The sequence below is a fragment of the Ambystoma mexicanum genome, chromosome 3q (assembly GCF_040938575.1).
Source record: "Ambystoma mexicanum isolate Mex_15411 chromosome 3q, UKY_AmexF1_1, whole genome shotgun sequence".
In the NCBI taxonomy this organism is placed as follows: Eukaryota; Metazoa; Chordata; class Amphibia; order Caudata; family Ambystomatidae; genus Ambystoma; species Ambystoma mexicanum.
In genome coordinates this window covers 1,232,482,014-1,232,504,189 of record NC_090926.1, presented here as the reverse complement: position 1 = coordinate 1,232,504,189, position 22,176 = coordinate 1,232,482,014, and positions in this window count along the sequence as shown.

Below are 22,176 nucleotides of genomic sequence, written 5' to 3'. Positions count from 1 at the left end.
CATATAGTTCTACAGATGTCCGGCCTGTAAGTACTATTATATTTAACAGCAATATTGTATCATGCTACGAATGGAAACAGGTTGAGTCTGCCCTTGACTCCAACCTTGGGCCTGACGGCTGAACACAGGGTTCCATCAGGGGTCTTAGAGTTGATATGGCCATTTTTTGTTGTCGCTTTTTGGGGTGAGTGCTATGCTATCTTGCCAGCTTCCCTGCTTCTGCAGATCTCCTCTCCTGGTCAATGCTGTCTCTTCTGATACTGGTCCTGCCAGTCCCACCTGGCACACCTCTGGTCTATCCCGCACTTTGCCACTTATCAGTGCATGGCACTGATGACCTTCTAAGGTTGGGAGGTAATCCAGTGGCTGAGATCTTTCCTTATGGGAGACCTTCGCCATCATGGATGGCATGATCGTATGAATGGGCAGATGATGGCTCCTCTTCCTTCCGGTGAGGAGATCCTGAGGAACATTTCCACCTCAGTTTCTCCTTGGAGGACTCTCTGAACCTAGACAATGTCCCTCATCAATGTCTGTCCTTAGCCTTCGCTGGGTCCCAATTGTTTTAATCGGCTGTACTTCCTGCCCCTGCGTGATGTGACACAGACACGGACTGGACCTTCTAAGGCTCGGGAGCTTATCCAGTGGCTGAGATCTTTTCTTATGGGAGACTTTCGCCATCATAGATGGGATGATCATACGAATGGGGCAGAGATGGCTCCTCTTCCCTCTTGAGAGGAGACCCTGAGGGACATTTCCAGTCAGTTTCTCTTTGGAGGACTCTATGATCCTAGACAATGTCCCTCAGCAATGTCTGTCCTTAGCCCTTCTAGGTTCAGAGAGTCCTCCAAGGAGAAACTGAGGTGGAAATGTTCCTCAGGATCTCCTCACCGGAAGGAAGAGGAGCCATCATCTGCCCATTCATACGATCATGCCATCCATGATGGCGAAGGTCTCCCATAAGGAAAGATCTCAGCCACTGGATTACCTCCCAACCTTAGAAGGTCATCAATGCTAGCCCTTCGTTGGGTCAGCATTGTTTTCATCGGCTATACTTCCTGCCCCTGCACTCAATATCGCTACCTAATCCTATTGCCTCCATTATGAGATCGGGGTCGCTATTTCACAGATCATCATTCTGCGACCCCTTTTCCCAACACAAAAGGCAGTGTAATCTGGCAGCTCCCTCCTCTGGTATGAGCTTTTCTACCATTGACCCAAGACATCCGGCCAGTCCTTCACCTCCATGTTTTCCTTGTGATAACAGGAGGTATCTCATCATCTCTCGTGTATTCCAAGTATTTCCCTAGGAGTGGTTGGCATGGCCAGTCTGTGCTTCCTTACTTGAACCTTAATTGCATCACCCTGGCGTAGAAGTACCCAATATAGACTGGAGTATATGTTGTTTCCACACCAGGTTCCAATGAACACGCAGATAATGGAAATACATTTGAACCTCGCCCATAATTGCCCATGATACTTTAACATTCCTTTGTAAACTCTGGAAAATCAGAGCCATTCCTCTTTATGAACCTTGGATTTGGCTCAGTAGATCGTAAGCCACTGCTCGTAACTATCGCGGGTCACGGCTTGTGAACCTTGAAGTTGGGTCTTTAGATTTTAAGGCAATGCTCGTAACTCTCACTTGTCCAGGTTTATAAACCTTGAAGTTTGCTTGTTAGATCATAAGCCACTGCTCGTACTTATCACTGGTCCAGGCTTATGAACCTTGGAGTTGGCTCATACGCCATTGCTCGTAACTATCGCTGGTCCCGATTTATGAACCTTGAAGTTGGCTCATTAGATCATACGCCATTGCTTTTAACTATCGCTGGTCCCGACTTATGAACCTTGAAGTTGGCTCATTAGATCATACGCCATTGCTCTTAACTATCGCTGGTCCGACTTATGAACCTTGAAGTTGGGTCTTTAGATTTTAAGACAATGCTCGTAACTGTCACTTGTCCAGGTTTATGAACCTTGAGGTTTGCGTGTTAGATCGTAAGTCAATGCTCGCACTTATCACTGGTCAAGGCTTATGAACCTTGGAGTTGGCTCATTGCCAATTCCTGATCATACGCCACTGCTCTTAACTATTGGTGATCCCGACTTATGAACCTTGCAGTTGGGTCTCTAGGTTGTAATAATCTGCTCGTAACTCTCATTGGTGCTGGTTTATGAACCTTGGATTTGGATTTTTGTATCATCATGCACTGCTCATAACTATCACTGGTCCAGGCTTATGAACCTGGAGTTGGGTTATTAGATTGTAAGGAACTGCTCATAACTATCACTTGACCAGGCGTTTGAACCTTGGAGTTGAGTCGTTAGCTCGTAAGCCGCTGCTTGTAACTGTCACTTGCCCACACTTATGAACCTTGGAGTTGGCTTGGTAGATCGTAATCCACAGCTTGTAACTATCACAGGTCCAGGCTTATGTGCCTTGGAGTATGGTTGTTAGATTGCGTGCCGCTGCTTGCAACTATCACAGGTCCAGGCTTATGAACCGTGGAGTTGGGTCGGTAGCTCGTACGCCACTCCTCGTAACTCTCACTAGACAACGCTTATGAACCTTGGAGTTGGCTTGGTAGATCGCAATCCACAGCTTATAACTATCACAGGTCCAGGCTTATGTGCCTTGGAGTATGGTTGTTAGATCGCATGCCGCTGCTTGCAACTATCACAGGTCCAGGCTTATGAACCGTGGAGTTGGCACGGTAGCTCGTAAATCACTGCTTGTAACTCTCACTTGCCCACGCGTATAAACCTTGGAGTTGGGTTCGTAGATCGTAAGATATTGCTTGTGACTATAACTGATGCAGGTTTATGAACCTTGGAGTTGGGTTATTAGATTGTAAGGAACTGCTCATAACTATCACTTGTCCAGGTGTATGAACCTTGGAGTTGGCTCATTAGATTATACACCACTGCTATTAACTATAGCTGGTCCCGACTTATGAACCTTGGAGTTGGGTCTTTAGGTTGTAATACTCTGCTCGTAACTCTCATTGGTCTAGGTTTATGAACCTTGGATTTGGCTTGTTGAATCATAAGGCACTGCTTATAATTATCACTGGTCCAGGCTTAGGAACCTTGGAATTGGGATATTAGATTTGAAGGAACTGCTCATAATTATCACTGCTCCAAGCGTATGAACCTTTGAGTTGACTTATTAGCTTGTAAGCCACTGCTTGTAACTCTCACTTGCCCACGCTTAGGAAATTTGGAGTTGGATTTGTAGATCGTAAGCCATTGCTTGTAACTATAACTGATCAAGGCTTACGTGCCTTAGAATTTGGTTGTTAGATCATAAGCCACTGCTCACAACTATCACTGCTCCATGCTGATGAACCTTGGAGTTGGCTTGGTAGATCGTAAGCCAGTGCTTGAAACTATCACTGGTTCAGACTTTTGAACCTTGAAGTTGGCTGTTCGATCGTAAGCCACTGCTTGTAAATATGACTGGTCCAGAACTATGAGCCTTGAAGTTAGCTAGCTGGATTGTAAACCACTGCTTGAAGCTATCACTGGTCCAGGCTTATGAACCATGGAGTTGGGTCAGTAGCTCGTAAGCCACTGCTTGTAACTCTCACTTGCCCACACTTAGGAAATTTGGAGTTGGATTCGTAGATCGTAAGCCATTGCTTGTAACTATAACTGATCAAGGCTTACGTGCCTTAGAATTCGGTTGTTAGATCATAGGCCACCGCTCACAACTATCACTGATGAACCTTGGAGTTGGCTTGGTAGATCGTAAGCCAGTGCTTGAAACTATCACTGGTTCAGGCTTTTGAACCTTGAAGTTGGGTGCTCGATTGTAAGCCACTGCTTGTAAATCTGACTGGTCCAGAACTATGAGCCTTGAAGTTAGCTAGCTGGATTGTAAACCACTGCTTGAAGCTGATCACTGGTCCAGGCTTATGAACCATGGAATTGGGTCAGTAGCTCGTAAGCCACTGCTTGTAACTCTCACTTGCCCACGCTTAGGAAATTTGGAGTTGGATTCGTAGATCGTAAGCCATTGCTTGTAACTATAACTGATCAAGGCTTACGTGCCTTAGAATTTGGTTGTTAGATCATAAGCCACTGCTCACAGCTATCACTGCTCCACGCTGATGAACCTTGGAATTGGCTTGGTAGATCGTAAGCCAGTGCTTGAAACTATCACTGGTTCAGGCTTTTGAACCTTGAAGTTGGGTGTTCGATCGTAAGCCACTGCTTGTAAATCTGACTGGTCCAGAACTATGAGCCTTGAAGTTAGCTAGTTGGATTGTAAACCACTGCTTGAAGCTATCACTGGTTCAGGTTTATGAACCGTGGAGTTGGGTCAGTAGCTCGTAAGCCACTGCTTGTAACTCTCACTTGCTCACGCTTATAAACCTTGGAGTTGGCTTGGTAGATCGCAATGCACAGCTTGTAACTAACACAGGGCCAGGTGTATGTGTCTTAGAGTAGGGTTGTTAGATCTCTTGCCGCTGCTTGCAACTATCACTGGTCTGTGCTTATGAATCTTGGAGTTGGCTGTTTAGATTGTAGCCACTACTTGTAACTATCATTGGTCCAGACATATCAACCTTGAAGTTGGCTCTTTAGATCATAAGCCACTGCTTGTAAAGCTCACTGGTCCATGCTTATGAACCTTGGAGTTCATTTGGTTGATCGTAAGCTGCTGTTTGAAGCTATCACTGGTCCACGCTTATGAACCTTGGAGTTCGTTTGGTAGATCGTAAGCCGTTGCTTGAAGCTATCACTGGTCCAGGCTTATGAACTTTGGAGTTTGGTCGTTAGATTTTAAGCCACTGCTTGTAACCTTTACTCTATCCATGCTTATGAACGTGGACTCGGGTCATTAGATCATACCTAAACCACTGCTTATGGCCATCATTTGTCCAGGGTTATGAATCTAGGAGTTAGGTTGTTAGCTTGTAAGCCACTGCTTGTAACTATGACTTGTCCAGGGTTATGACCTTAGAGTTGGCTTGTTAGGCCTTAAGCCACTGCTTGTAACTATGACTTGTTCAGGGTTATGAACCTTGGAGTTGGCTTGTTAGGTCATACGCCACTGCCTGGAAGTACCACTGCTCCAGACCTGGACCTCCGCGGCTTAATAGGGCAATACCGCTAGGCCTGCTGCTACCGGATAGAGGTGATCTGTTTAGCGGACTGATGTTGGCCAGTTGGACCACTGCACAGCAAGTAGCTAGAACTTATGCTACCCAAACAATGTTCTTTGAAGGTCACCATCGCCACAAGCTCTACTCCACTTGTAGCAGACATTTCAGCAGCTTGTCATGAATCGATACCCTGTGCATGTGCGCCTTGTGCTGATGAAAGCAATGGGTGGCAAATGCATACGGCAACCTGAAGATGCATCTATGATAGGCACTAGCAGCACATGCGTGCTCCTAGTAAACCACTAGTTCACTGTACACGTCAGTCCTTTGAGCTGCTGGGTAATAACGTTCACTTGCGTTAGCTATCAAGTGCGCGACAGGGGGGAACGTGCTTATATCTGCACCTGTAGCAAAGCTTCATTGTAGGCAGAGGTGGATTTAGCTGTCGGACTAGGTACAGCCACTTCTTACCTAAAAGGCGAACAGCCCAGGCTACACAGGGCCTCCCATTAGATCTCATCTCTATCAGCTGCAGAAAGGAGACCATTTGCAACAGGAGGCGATTAGTGATGTTAACAGGTAAATGGCAGGGGCCATTTCTGTGGAATTATTTTATCCTTAGAATTCTATAAGGTTTTATTTAATGTGCTATGAATGCTGGTGGATTAGACATGAGGGGTGGGGCGGGCACGCTGTGTGAAACATTGACCCTGTCATGCATTTTAATTCACCTTGGTTCTCATTTTGTTGAAATGACTAATTGGACGTCGGGGACTAGTTATATTTAAATTTGAATATTTAAATTTGAACGTAACCAGATCCCTGCTGCCGGATCTTCGTCATTTGCACTGCAATGTAAAGGGCAAAATGTCGTCCATGCTTGTACACCGAGTTTTTCACCTTCACATTTGCCCTCCACAGTGCATAGTGAGTAAACGCTGACTGGTATGCTAGTGAGTTAGTGGTTTACTAGGGGCATCATGTGTTGCTAGAGACCTCAACATCCTTTGAGGTTGCTTCCTGTCCTCCTTCTGGACTCTTTCGCAATCTCTGTGACTCTCTCTCTCTTTCTATTCACCCCTCTGGCAAGACTCACTCTGCAGGGAACATCTTGGATGTTCTGATCTTCTCAGACCTCCCCCTCTCTAACCCTTTCACCACTCCTCTCTCCTGGAGTGATCACTTTCTCCTTTCCTCTCATCTCTCTACCCCTCAGGCCAAGTCTACTCCAGCTCTGCCACCCACCTTCTTGCTCATTCAACCCATGAAGTGTTTGTCAGTTGAGGCGTTTGCTGCCACTTTCTCTCCTCCTTCTGCACTTTTGGCTGACTCACACCCTGACATGGCCCTTTCTAGCCTTCACTGCTCTGTCTCTGACACTCTTGATGTACTTGCCCCTGACATAAGGACCTGCCTGAGGCCCAAATCCTAGTGCAACTCTTAGTACGACTCAGACCTCGTCACCCTTAAATGCAAGTGTAGGGCGGCTGAGAGGAAGTGTAGGATAACAGGTACACCCTCTGACAAACTGTCCCACCCACCGCCTTCTCCAAAGGCAGTACAAACTCTCTGTCCTCGCCAAGAAGAGAGCACACATCCAAGCCCACATCTCAGCGGCATCTAAGAACTCGGCTGAACTCTTTCAAATCTGCAAGGAGCTGGCCAATCTTGCTGCAGTCTCTACTTCTCCTGTCCCCTCCCAGGCCCTCTGCTGTTCCCTCTAAGCTGTGCGCATGTGCGCTTGCCCAGCTTGCTTTTGGGTTCCGCTTAGAAGATTTTTAGCAGCGCACACAGAAAATTCTTGCCTATTTAAAAAGAAGTAATAAGGTACAACCCACAACAATTACCTGACATTTGTTTTCTCTTAAATAAGGAGGGAGCATTCAAGATATGCTACAGGTGGTTCCGAACCCCAGAATCGCTCAACAAATGCAACCCGGCGATCCCGCCGTCGTGCTGGAGAGGGTGCCCAGACAAAGGCCCACTATACCACCTGCTCTGGACATGCCCCAAGGCGACTCAATTTTGGAAAACTGTGCTAACACAAATCAAGATGATCACGGGCCTGTCAATCCTGTGGGACCCAGGGATCGTACTGTTGGGGGCAAGTGGTGAGGGCCAATTCCCGCGCTCAGGCCACAGAGCAGAACTTTGCTCCTACTTGCTGACTGCCGCCAAGATCTCAGTGGCAAGGCTCTGGAAAAATGTGGAGGGCCCATCGGTCCAAATGTGGTTGACTAAATGCTGGGACATAATTGCGGCCGAAAAAATCACTGCCCTCAGGTTCGGGAACAGAGACAAATTCTTTCTTACATGGTCTCCCTTCCTGGACTGCGCACAGACATACCAAGGCCTGGCCCGGCAACCCCCCTCTCTTCGCTGGTTGGACAAATATGATTGAAAAGAATAGATGGATGGGCTGTCGGGAAGCCCCTCCTGGGGAGTTAAACTCCCGCAGGCAATAGCAGAGCCAAAACAGTGAAGCACCGGAACGGGACGGGGCCCTCCCCCTCACCCAATGTGATCTCGGAGCAGTATCAACTGCTAGGAGCCCTTAACCCAAAGGGAGTCCTCGAGGAGTGCACGCCCACCGAACCAAGACCTCCCCATGCATTCATCTTATCCTCTGACCTACAGTTATTGTTTATGTTTCATGTTGATTTTTTCGTTTATGTATCTTCAAGCGAGACAGTGCTGACTGAAGCACCCACATTGCACATGCCATAATGTATATCATGCTTGTTGAAAAACCAATAAAAACATGTTTGGAAAAAAAAATAACAAGCTAATCTTGGTATTCTGGTATAGCTCATTTGCATCACCCTACTATGCAAGCCTGACCTAAAAAACCAATAAAACCCAACAACCGAATCCACCCACAAGAGGTTCAAATCTAGTATGAAAACATGGCCCCATGAACAGAAGAATGTAACCATGATATGCCTGGACATCATATTAACCAAATAATGTTCCCTCTCCATCCATGACTGATACCTGACTACCACACTTTTACCATGTCACTCTAAATTCCACCCCCAGAACACATTTAGAGAGCAACGTAGACTCTTCCTCGCTTGGCTCTACGAACGGTTACCAGACGTACCTGCATCCACTTGCTTTATATTCGTTGTGATATGAACAACGTTCAGGTGTCAGAAATTCTGTTGCTTTTAATGCCTTACCAAAAGCATCACCCATACTAGGTAACCCAACTGTCAGCCAACTATTGGATACTAAGCAAGCTACATGGATGTGAAGCCGCATTCAATGCTTCCTCTTCTTTGTACATATGTCACACAAGTGCTTTGCAGTGGCCCCCTTGCAAGTTAACACATTATGAAACTCAAATATACATTTGTCGTCTAAAGATTTTGAGTAAACAAATGTCATGCTCAGCATCTCTTACTTTAGCATTGCTATCATTACCCTATAAGTGGAGAGCAACATTGCAATATCATTTACTTGGCCTGCGAGGGATGATGGATATGGACTGTGCCTGGCATTACTCCTCCATGTTATAAGGGCGATGGATATTTAGATAGAATGCTTTTCACACAATCTGCATCCTTTCCAACTCTTCAGAGTTCCATTGGGCATAGACATAACAAAGTATTTGGTAACTCGCTGCTATACAAAAACGGCTTCACTGAGCACTTGTATAATACTGTAGTGTTGTAGGCATGGGGTATGTTGCAAGAAATGCACTGCCAAATAATTGTGTACATGCAGATTCATTACATTGTCTTAAAATGCACATAATATCATAATGAGACATTAAATATATTTTCCTTGGAAAGTATTGTTGGTATTCAAATATGCCAATGGGTGTTTACTGCTAGAATCCCTCAATTTTTACAGTGCTCTGTCAACTAGTATCAGAGGACAGCACAGGCGCCGGGGGATGCAGGGTTACAGCCGGAATGGCAAAGGAGAACACGCCTTAGTAATGAACAAATCAGCAATGTTCAAAAACCACGTCAAACGTTTGGGCAGTACAGGGAAGGAAATGTGTTTGTTTTCTAAAGGGTAGGAAACGACACCTTCTGTTTGCATCTATGCTCCGCTGCTGAGGGCTTTTGTATATAATCATGGGTTCTTCGTTTATTGATCAAGCATCCCGCTGAAACCTATTTAAGTGTTAAGTGACAGCAATGAATTACAGAAGAGGGGTCCCTGGTTACAGAAGAAGGCACTCAGTAATTTAAAAGTCATATATATGTGATTTTGCTTCAACAGGGATCCATAAGAAACCTCAGTAAGGTTCTTCTTGAATTTTGTCTAGGCTGTGGCGAGGATGGGAGTGCAAAGCTATAGGCTGTATTATGAGCACCGTCATTTACCTTCCTATGTCAGGGTTGCAAGCAGGGCTCTGATAAGATTTTGCTCCTTACTTGAATTCAAATGATTTTTCAGGGAGTAAAAAAGTAGAAGGGATATTTTATGCTTATTAAAATATATTCTTTCCTCTTAAAATTCCTCTTGAGATCGTGCAGCAATCTTATTAGTTCTTTCGTATGCCACTGCTCTGCTGGTAACTGACTTGAAAAAATATGAGTGCAGCTTTGTGAGTAGAAGCCGGGGGTAGGCTCCCATGTGTTCAGAGTTTCTCATTTTTGTTGGGCACATTTCTCTGTTTTTATGGAGTACAAATTGATGGTGTTTATGCCTCTCGGCTACAAGGCTAAGAGTAAGTGTTGTCACAGGACAACGTCATGTGGATAGTAAGCAGAGGGCCAGGAACGTTGGCCATTAAATACTGAGGTGCAGTTATTGTGATGCAATTATCATTATTACATATTACATATCCTTACACAAACTATGACTGTTCTCCTGGTCCTTGAATTGCTTCATTAAAGTGGTACAGTGTTTTCTGACACATTCCTTTATTTACCATTATTCCATCTGTACATATTATATTCTGTCCAAGTTATTTGACAGCCACATCTATTATGAAAAGTGATATTTGTTTTTTGTACTACACATGAGTGTTTGTCCAGTGGCATAAAACGTACATTTTACTCTGCACAGGAGTATTTTTGCTAAGTACTCTGGCAAATCTAGAAGTCTTGGACTAGTTGATGAGTTGTCTTTATAACAACATATACCATATTTGTTTAGCCTGTGGGCCTCATTACCAGGTTGGAGGTAGCCATGATGCTATTAGCACCATGGCTGCCTCCAAACCGGGCTCCTTTACCGGGTTCCTTCAATGAGGAATAACTGGGTCATTCCAACATTGGAGGACCCGGTTATTCCTCCTTGAAGGAACCATTCCCCATTTCCATTGAGCCCGCATAGCTCTCAATGGGAATGGAGAGGGAGGTAACAACGGGCACATTATGAATGGCCCGTTATTACCTCCCTCTTCCTCTCGCGGGACCCGGAAAAGAGGTCTGGTTTTACCAGACGTCTGATTTGGGTCCCGCCAAGGGAACCTCGTAATCGGCACTCCCGTAATGAAGTTAGCCGGTCCCACCGGCCCCCTTCATTCCGGGAGCGCCAGGGTTATAATGATGCCCTATGTGTTTGGAAAAAGTGTTGGAAGATGCAACTTTTACACAGATTTGTAAACAATTGCAATGGATGGAAAGTGGAAATTCCTTTCCAAACTCTATTCAGCGGCAATAGCTCACTAACTATTCATGCTCACAAAGTGGCTTACTTTATTAGTCAGTTGCACCCATGGAAAATAATGTGTGCACAACAGCCAACCAGTTCTGCACATAGAGAAAAATAATTAGAGGTAACATTGTTCTGCACAGCACTGGCTTCGCATTACATCACTAAAACTCAGGACATACTGTCCACCCTCTCCTCCTCTCCATCCTCCTCCTCTCCTGTGGCCGCCACTGCTCCTTCCTTCTCCTCCTTTCCTTGGTACATCCCTGGCAACATGTCTAGGCAAAGCGGATCTATGACAGTCTCGTCAAAACAGGTTCTTCTCTGTTCTTCCAAAACCATCAAGGACCACAATGACATCCTCGATCCAGACTTAGCCGATTTTTGCAATCACTCTTTCACCACTGCAACCTTTCCCTCCCCTCTGAAGCACTCCCATGTGCACCCCCTTCTTAAGAAACCTTGTGCTGGTCCCTCCGGCCGGCCAACTATCACCCGATCTCCATTACTCCTTTCAAGGGCAAACTCCTGGAAAAGCTGGCCATCTCACAGCTTAAACTTCACACTGAATCTGCTGGTAGTCTCTGTGACCATCAGTCTGACTTCAGAGTTGCCAGAAGCACAGAAACTGCTCTCCTGCACATCCATGAAGACCTGCTCTCAAACCTCGATTCTAACCTTCCTTCTGTCCTCATTCTCCTTGATCTTCCCTCTGCTTTCGATGCGGTCAACCATGCCATTGTGTACCACTGGCTCTGTGATAACCTGGGTATCACTGATCAGGCCCTGGTCTGGCTGACCTCCTTTCTCACTGATTGACCCTCCCAGGTCCACTGGGGTCCTTCCGCTCTTATATATCTCTCTCTCTACCAGTGGTGTTCCCCAGGGGTCTAATCTTTCTCCCTGGCTGTTCAATCAATACCTGGCACCACTTGCCCACCACATAGCTTCCCTCTCTTCCAACTTCCAGTGCTATCCGGATGACAATCAGCTCTCCTTCAGTCTCCCCTCAGCCCCCTCTACTCCTTCTCTCATTACAGACTGTCTTCCTGCATTTCAGGAAATTCAGACGTCTTCATACTATGGCGCTCGTTTCTGTGTCCCTCACACCGTAAATGGAAGTTCTAAAGACAGATGTGTTACACCTGTCTTAACCCCTCCATTCATGCTCTCGGCGATTTTCATTGGTTTTGTCCTCAAGTCTTTTCTCGCTTGCCAGGGCACTTGATAGTGTGGAGCAAGATAAAATGAGGACACAATGAAGTAAGAGGGTCTTTAAGTACCCTGGCCTTCCAGATGTTGAGGGAGATCACATAACAGTGACGTCACCTGAGTCTGCACCCAGGCGGGGCTGTAGAGCAGCCTTCCTCTGCATGACCATAGAGAGAGGACTGGCCGGTGCAGCTCCACTAATGGGCTGTCCCTTCTATGGCCACCGGGCCATTGGTTGAGGACCTAGTTATTTAGTTATTTTGTCACAGACAGAGCAAGGGCTACAACAACGCCTGGCCTTACTCGTAAATTACTGGAAATGATGGTGCTTGAACATTACCAAAGCAAAGACCAAAGCGATGCTCTTCCACAGAAAACCAAGAACAAAAACAAACTAATAACAATTCAAGTGAAACAGGAAACGCACTGAACACACGCCCAAGTTCATTGCCCTAGGAACAATATTCGCCAATTTCACCAAAGCCCATATATACCTGCAAGAAAAGCCCATGCAAGTGTTCTGTGCCATACAAGCTAAACTCAATGGCATAAGCTGTGGAGGAGTAACAAACTAAGAAGAGCAGGTTTTGCAGCCTGGGGCCCAAGAAATTGGAATGTGATCCCAATTCATCTGAAACAATGTACAACGCTGCAGCAGTTCAGGAAGCGGTTGAAGACGTTTCTGTTTGAAGGCTAGTAAAACGGACTTCTGCTCCTAAATACCTGCCTCTCTTTATGACACTGCATGTCATTGATTAAGAATGACTTCTGAATCCCCTACCTGCACTTATGTTCTGTTTCTTGTTGTCTTTGTCTATGTGAGCGCCCTGAGACCTTTGGGTGAGAGTTGCGCTATATAAGAAACTATTTAGTTGGTTAGTAATTTGACTGCATACATAATCGATGGTACGTGTTCTGCATATAACAAGTTCTGTAATGTTAGGCAAGGGAAAACTGTTGGAGTTGATGTTGGCATTGGGACTTCTTAGGCCTGCATAGAGTTGCAGCCCCTCTGCTTGCGGTTTTCCGAGGAGCACAACTGAAGTGAGCACCAATGCGGCCTTCATGGGTTCAATGATGTGGTCATTCATGAGTCTGTGAAGCAGAGCCGACAGAAAGAGCGAGCCGTGAGAGGCCCCTGGCACACCTTGTGTTTGATGAGGACAACAACTAGCTTTAGCTTGATGTCATGTATGTAGCGCTGCAGCAGTCCTCACCTATCGCTGAGTATGGAGGAATGTCTCTGGACAATGTTCTAACACGAGGAAGAGGCTGGTGACAGCAACTGTTCAGCCGTGCAGGTATCAAGTCTGATGGCCAAAGTAACTTCTTCCTCACAACCCAGCAAAGCAGGGCCACTTTGCAACACCTGTAGCTTTCGTGAGACACTGCGGTCTTTGAAGAGAAACAATAAAAGCTACGAGAGGGACCTTGTGTACTGCATAGGTTCGAGTCGATATATCCAGAGGGCGTAGTGCATGAGTCGATTACCGAAAGCTTGATCGAACATGCATTCAGGGACAATAGTTGGATCAGGGCCAGAAACTGGCAACAATTTGAGGGGAACATAACTGTGTACCACTACACGGCACGGTTATGTTCTGCGGCTCAACATCACACCATCTGATGCACAGGGAACTAGGCTGCTCATGTCATCATCGACACACAATTCCCACCTGAGCAGGCCATCTGCCACAGTAGCAGTATGGCAGTGCTTCATGTGACCAACCGCAGCAAAGTGCCCAATCTTTCCGCACTTGAATCATTCGTTGTTGCAAGCAGGGCAGTTTCAGAATTGCCAGTGTGAGATAGATCAACCAAACTCATGGTGGCAACAAGTAAAACACAGGTGATCACAGTTCAAGGATGTTTATTGAACAATGAAAAGCTGTATGTAGGTTGGATAAATGCCTACTCTAAACCGAAATCTAAAATGGGAGCATGCAGCAACCATCAAATGAAAAATAAGGCAGTCCTAGTGGTGTCGTGTCAAATCAAAGGGGCCTATACTAAAAAAAAAAACGATTGCTAAACCTTACAACTAATACAAAAAGGGGTGTGGGATAGTTCTCAATAAAAGGAAGAAGTGTTCTCAAATAATATGTCATGTGGTAGCTGAGTCTCCCTTCCCCACGTTTTTAGCATGGGGCCAGACGGGAGCTTGGAGCACAGTACAGTCTCGGGCTTCTCCAGCACGAGACGACAGTTTCAATGACAGTTCTCAGAGCCGTCGATGGCTAAGTCTCGTTTCCTTGAAAGTCTCTTGCATTCGAGGACCTGACTTATTCAACTAACAAAAACAAATACACAGTCTATTTTCTGTAGGCTTTGGGTGATGACTTTCACCATGGGATTCCCCTCATCTGGGCGCAAATCTCTAGAAAGTTCTTTAATAATGTCAAGACCCCGGATAGCTATGTTATCTCGTTTTCAAGGGCCTCTCCGTTTCCATAATAAAGTTCTTTTATCAAATGAAATTTCGTTTCCAATGGTCACTGGGTGATGGGTTCACCCTTGGGTCCTCCTCTTCAGGGCGCAGACCCTTCTCAATTGTTCATCACAGTTTCATGTAGGGTGATGGCTTCACCCCTGGGACGCCTCTTCTTTACTTTCAACCTCCCTTCTCTGGGTTCACCATGGCTTCTCCTTTGCTTACAAAGCTTGATGTCTTTTCAAAACAGTTCTAGTGGACATCCCTCCGCCGGGTTGACTCTTGTCAACACACTGTTTCCTGGGACTTAGACTTGCCCCCTTCTCGTCATCATCCCTATGTCGGGCTCACTCTCGCCAACTACACATTCGCTTGCATTTGCGGGATTGACTTCCCTTACTTTCTCATATGGCGGGATTCGCTTTCCCTTGTTTTCACATTGATGTAGACCAAAGTCTTTTGATTGTACTGGGATTTTACTGGAACTCCAGTATGAGCACTTTGACCTCTTTCAGTGACTCTCCTACGGCCTTCTGGTACCTGTAGTTTTACTCAGTTGGGGATCGACCAGAGTCTCTCGAATTAGCACCCACGTGGTGCCGTATTCCCTCTGCAGTTGGTCTCCCCTCAACACTTCTTACAGTTCTTTTACACAGTTCACTTATCTTGGTTCAAACCTGCCACTTTGCGTTTCTCATTCAACATAGCCCGGTTCTTATCGATTCTCCCCTGGAGTCACCGGCTGTGATGTACCGCTTGGCTTTTCTTCTTCATTGGAGTCAAAGCCGGTACCACATTCACGGGAGCTTCCCTTGCTCCTGCTTATCGCTGTAGGCTTGCCCTGTGTACCAATGACATCTTCTACAAGACACTGGTGCTACTGTTTGTGGTTTTAGGCTCTGTCCTCCAAAGGTTCTACGGGTCTGGTATGAAAAGGGCAAAGTCACTTCTCTCCCCGCCACCCTCCCGACTTCCTGCCGCCTTTCTCCTTCACTTGAACTCTCCTTCACTTGAACTGCTGCGCCTGCTTAGCCGTCTCGTTGTGCTGTCTGCTGTGCTCACCTTGCTTGTACTGCACTCTCTTGCTCCACCTTTTATCCCTTTGGGCAAAAGGAAGGGCCGTCAGGTGTATGTGATTCAAGTCAATTCGCTGAGCTTGCATAACCTTCGTTTCGGGACATGTCAGGATAACAGTTTTATTACAAGTCTGTAAACCAGTATTTATGTTGGGAAAGGGAGGGTTGAAGTGTCGCATTGTCCTATGGGATATGATGGGGAAGTGATACGATTATCAGAAGGGAGTAGGTTGGTAGACTGAAAAGGACAAAATGAGTAAGGTTTGTGAAATGGACGAGAATGACGGGGATGGAGAACAGAACATAGGGGATTGTGGGAATGGTAGTACTCTGTCACAGTAGACTGGGATTTCAGGAAATTATAATCAGTAGGACGGGATTGGTGGGGTTTGCAGGGATTGCGAAATGAACAAGGGGGGTTGTGGGAACAGTAGTACTTTGTCTGATCAGGTTGGGAGTGCAGAAAATAATAATCAGAGGGATGGGAAAAAGAAGGATAGTGAGTATTCGAATGGAGACCAGTGAAACAAGGATTCTGGGAGTTACGCTTTTTGGGTGTAACCGGGTTTAGGACCTTAGAGGATTGATTACATAAGGAGGGTTTGTGGGATCTAGGCCGGAGAGATCTAATGGAAGGGGGAGGCAGAGGTATTGTAACCTACGAAGGCCTCAGGGATCACGTCCTCTTCTTCCTCCTCAGTACAGTACCGCGGCTCACCTTGGCTATCCGCCCAAGCATAATCCCGTTCTCCCTCTCCCAAGTGATCCTCCCGCACTGGTCCACCCCTAGGAACTGTATCCAGCAGAGATGGCTGTGTCCTGGCCACCTGAATAAGGGATTCCTGGGGAGAATACCCTCAGGTTTCTCACACATGTCTGAAACATTCTCTCTGACCTTCAAGAGGAATGCGTTTCCCTGGAACCTGTGGGGATGGACCTCAGATCTACGTAACCCAAAGTAGGCCCATCTCTTAAGAAACAAATGCATGTTTGTACGTTAAGCAAGTTTATTGTACAAACGGCTAGGAGGGGCTAGATGACGCTGTGGAGTCAAACTAACCTGAGTCTCTTAGAACCACACAAGTATACACATTTTATACATTTTGCAACAGTTAAAACACTCGCACATATTTGTTTTACAAATCATCCCCCATACATGATTGGTAAAACCTATACAAAGAAATCCAATTTCCTTTAATTCCAACACTCTTATTGGACACATTTATTTAACTACCATCCCCTTGCAACATACATTTGCATCAACTCATATTTACAGCATGCCCCTTCTCAGGGTATTTCTGCAGTTTGGTCATGATGCCGTTACATAGTTACACATTCACACAACAAACAGAATTCAAGTGCCAACAGGCCGAGGAACTCTAAATCCGAACGTGATGCACATGGTCTTTGCAAGGACACTTCAACAATATGAGGAGGGAGAGAAATAACAAGTTCCCTTTGAACTGGCGATAGGTATCTTATCTGCCCAGACTTGCTGGCATCCTAATTTCACAGTAATCTATAAGACTACCTATTCAGCACACCTGGCCTTTGGGCACATCCCGAGAACCTGATCGAAACCCATAAATCATTTGTTCATTCTGCCCTTAAGCATACCTTGGACTGGGTTTATTAATTGGCCCCGAACTGACTCTACCAGGTGGATGGACTTCCCTGGACAATGAATAACAGGCTCCCATGTACTTAAAAAGATTACATCTGCTCTCTACAAACCAGAGCCTGGCCTTAGCTCACCATCTGATATTATCGCAGCTGCCTGCTGCCTTTCCTCAACCTTCAACCTTGCTCAATCAGCTTTCCTAGGCACATCTAGCCACTTCAGGTTTCTGGGCCTGCACAATCCCTGGCCACGAGAGGACTTGTGGCATACAGATTTGTCTATTCACCATGTCCCCCATATACCTCAACTGTCCCAAACACATCTCCCTAAAAGACCCCAATGTATGTATGTCTGTACATGTATGTTCAAGACTACCGCGTCCTTGCACAGTGGTTCTTCATTGTTATGTTATGTTATATACATTTCTAGAGCACAACCTTCACCAACTAGGGCATCATGGTGCTAAGGAGGTAGTACTGTGGAGGGGACTAGCGGGGAAATACAAGCTGGACTCATAATGTGAACAAAAAAGTCTTCATGCACGTCAAAAGGACATATGGTCGGAAATCTCACGAAGAGACAGTATGGTGGTGTTCCATAACTGAGCGGTGACCACAGAAAAGGAGCGTCCTCTCACATGAGAATATTTAAAATGAGGAACAATGATACGCAGGGCCGGGACGAGAAGGAAAATACTGATCAGATTTTAAGGCCCGATGAACGATACAAAGGGCTTTAACCTTAATCCGTTTGGCCACGGGCAAAACGTTTGATATAGTTTCCATATGTAAGATGTAGAAGAATAACGAGCAGCACCAATGGCCAGCTTGGCTGCAGAATCCTGAAGAATTTTCAGTTGGTGAAATAGGAAGGCAGGTTGCGCAAGAAAAAGAGAGTTGCAGTAGTACAAGGAACCCAACATCAGGGAAGATACAACCAGGGGGCAAAACAAAGAGGGGAGATAGGGTAGATTATCATGCAGGATGCACAGTTTAAAATGTAATTGTAATGTAATGTATGAAGCTTGTTGCTGCCCGACTTTTAGGCGGTACATGGCACGCCGCACACCTACATTGATTTTATATTGCATCAGCAGATTTTGACTTTGCGCGTGCAAATCTAAAATGTATCAACTTAAACACAAAGTAACACTAATAGTAACACTAATCCGTTCCTTATTAACTACATTGCCCTCACCCCAGTCACTGATATGGTGCACGCAACGCAAATCCCTCTTTCCCACTGGGACCTTTACCAACCACCCCAACACACCCTTTCCCTTTGCCACTTACTTCTTATAACATCTGTGTGCATCAGTAGATTGTCGTTGTAATGTGCATACCTCTTCAGCGGCACTTAGCTTCGTTTTCTCTTTCATGCAACAAATGGACTACTAGTTAGGAAAAGCGGTGGTGGTGGCATGTTCCAATGACGGATCGTTGTGCATCCACTATACTTCCTGGGCTTTTGGACCATAGCCGTGCAGGACACAATGATCTCTGACTGATGGGTACATGCCCCCAAAAGATCACATGCTCCTCACATCAATAAGCACCACCATCATGAAATCAGTGATGGATTCCGAGAGAGATTGAAGACCACATATCCAATAAGATATTGACCTTCTTCCCAAAACGCTGTTTGATGAGGGCCAATACTTTAGCCTAGGTCGAATCAAAGGCAGAACCATCAGCCTGCGTCACTTTGGGCTACAGAGGGAATAGAGGGCCACCTTCAGCCCCCAATGCAGTAAGAGGGCAAGCTCCCCACTGGCGGCAAATTCCAAACCATCCATCTCTTCAAGGTAGAGTAGAAATGCAGATTTCCACTACTTCCGAGGAATCAATGACATACTTGGTGACTGTAGAACCGCTGTCGGAGGACTACTACCTTGATGGTCTGGGGACAGTGTGGAGCAGGATGGTCCTAAACACAGCAAAGAAGATGCAAAGGGTGGTAGCCTGTGTGCATGAGTGGGTGCCGCTGCAGGGTGGTTAGTAATGCCCATACATTGCCACTTGGGTATTTTTATGTGAGGGTCTGCTCCTGAACTTCATCAGCATGACAGAGGCAACTTAGAAAATCAGAACGGCAGCAGCTCAAGATTGAACGCAGTGCTTGTACATGCTCTTACCCTCCACAAGCACGCATCTTCCGTACAGCGCGCCACATGGTGTGGAGCACAGGCAGGGACAGGGCACACACGGGAAGAGGGAGGTAAAGGATGCTATACTCCAATTACACCAGACTTACCTGTTCTCCAACATACAGTGAGGATGAGATATCAGGACATCCATCTATGTCTTGATATATGCAAGTGTCTATGTGACTATGTAACTCATAGTGACCACTTGTGGGACACACTTAGTGTCCCCCTGCCTCCCTCCATACCCTTTACCTATCCCATTCATAGCAACATGCTCCACTCCATTCGGGGGATGCTCATACCGTCTCAGCCAGAAATAGACCAAATGTACTCTGTAAACCACTCGCCACCCTTTGGTGCCAAGGGGGGGGGTGTTGGTGGGAGGAGCAGCACCTCATCTGTTCATGGAACTGAATGAAGTGTAGCTGGAGAGGAACCTGCAGCACAGCGCCTTGGTGATTTGCATAAAAGCTAAGAGCATTTTGGGAGCATACGAATGACCACTGAATGTTATGTGGATGCAGACCCTTCTCTCTCCAAACACATCAACTCTGTATCCACACTTCCACTTATGCATCATAAAACAAATCATTCCCTACCTCTCCTACCCTCAAAGAGTCTCTGCAATACTGGCCACCATCATCTCCCGCCTAGACTACGCCAACTCCCTCAATCTCGGCATCCCAGCACGCCAGCTCAGGAAACTCCCAACAAATCCAAAACTCAGCAGCCGGACTCCTCCTTGCCCTCACACACAGAGAACACATCACGCCCGCACTCAGTGTGCTTCACTTGCTCCCTGTTAGCCTAAGAGCAACCTTCAAAGCCATGTGCATCACACACCGAGCTCTCCATAATACAGCACCTGAGTTCCTTCAGAACAAAATCATCCACTACCACCCTCTGCCCCCAGGAACCTCCTCGCTATTCCCCCTTACCACTCCAACAGAGTTTTATTTATTTATTTGTCATTTGTGTAGCACACCTAACCCAGAGGCATCTGGGTGCTGGTTACATAAGAAGGATGTTATCTTAGTTACATATTGCATTGTGTTACAGCGGTTATGTGTTACAATTAATTAAAGAAAAAAAAACATTGAAATTAGGACATGGGTTATGTGTTACAATTAGTTACAGAAAAAAACAACATTGAAATTAGGGCATGGTAGGTACAAATTGTGGCAGAGGTTGTATAGCACACAGTACATTGAGAGTAAAGATAACATTGTACATTGAGAGAAAGGATAGCATTGACATTAGGGCACAGTCGGTGCTACTCGTTGCAGGTAATGTAGATTGCTAGCAGCTGTGAGGTTGTAGTTTTTCTAAGTGTTGGGAAAAGAGCGAGGATTTGAGGCGTTTGCGGATGGACCAAAGAGATGGGTCTGATCTCAGGGCTAGGAGCAGTGAGTTCCATTGTTTGGCAGCCATCACAGGGAAACTGCAGCCTCCAGCTGTTTGGCGTTTCTCTCTGGGGATAGCAAGGCGGCAGGAATATGCAGGTATGGTAGGTCTATTGGATTGGGTTTTGGAGATTTGTCTGGCTAGGTAGAGTGGGGTGCTATTAGACAGGCATTTGTGTGTCAGAGATAAGGTTTTGAATGTGATGCATTCACGGACCGGGAGCCAGTGCATCTTTCGTCTATCTGAGGATATGTGTTCTTTTTTAGGGATGTTAAGTGCAGCTCTTACAGCGTTAATTTTGTATGATTTGCAGTTTGTTAATATTTCGGAAGCTGGAGCCTGCAAAGAGGGAATTGCAATAGTCAATCCTGGACAGAATGAGGGCTCTAGCGAGGGTGATGCAGTTATCGGTGGACAGGAAGGGTCTGCTGGCATTGATTAGTGTGGTGGTGTAGGCCGCTGTCGTTGCAAATGCGTGTACATGCTTTGTTAGGGAGAGCGATGAGTCACGATACACTCCTAATGTTTTTACTTCTTTTGCTACAGTGATATTGTTGCCGTCAATTGTAAAGGATTTATAGGATTGAGAGTCGTTGTTTAGCCAGGATTTTCTGCCAACAAGGGGTAGCTCTGTTTTGTGATCATTAAAGCATCGCTCACGTTGAGCCATCCCAGCTTGAATGGTTAGGTATATTTCGCTTAGTAAGCTGGAATCGGTGTCATAGTTGCCAGTGATGGGGAGGGGTATTTGGGTGTCATCCGCGTAATTGGGTATGTGATTCCCAGTTTGTCTAGGTCGAATAGTGGTTTGGTGAACACGTTGTAAAATGTTGGTGACATGCAGGAGCCTTGTGGCACTCCACAAGTGACTGGGGCTGGGGGAGCAGCAGCAGTGGTTGAAAATACTCTCATAGTGTGGTTAGGAAGGAAGGATTCGATACATATTATGGCATTGGCTGAGAAGTGTGCAGATAGGACAAGGTGTTGGCATAGTATATTGTGGTTTACCAGATCAAAGGCTGCTGACAGGTCTAGTAGAAGGAGGACAGCCACATTGCCCTTGTCTTTTATCTCATCCATTTGGATTTTGAGGTTAAGGAGGGCGGTTCCGTTCCGTGACCAGGTCGGAAGCCTGACTGACGGAGGCCAAGGAGGTTGTGCGTTTCTAGGTATTTCTGGATTTGTACATAAGCCACTCTGTCCAGTATTTTCAGGAGGAAGGGCACTGTTGTGATGGGGAGGTAGTTAGTGGGGATGTTAGGGTCCAGTGTGGATTTCTTTTAGAAGTGGGAGTACCCAGGCTTCTTTAAGGTTTTCTGGTACATTGCTGGTGGTGAAGGAGTTGGAGGCAAATTCTTCCATGCAGTCTTTCATGAGGGAGGCTGGGCATATATCTTCTTGGCATCTGGTGGGTTTCAGGTCGTTAATGATTTTAGGGGTTTTCGTAATGGTTATGGGGGTAAAGTCAAAACTGTTTATGGGGCTGGGAGGTGTGCGTCATGGGTCAAAGGTCTGGACGACTGGGTCATTTGGATTTTTGGCATTGATTTTAT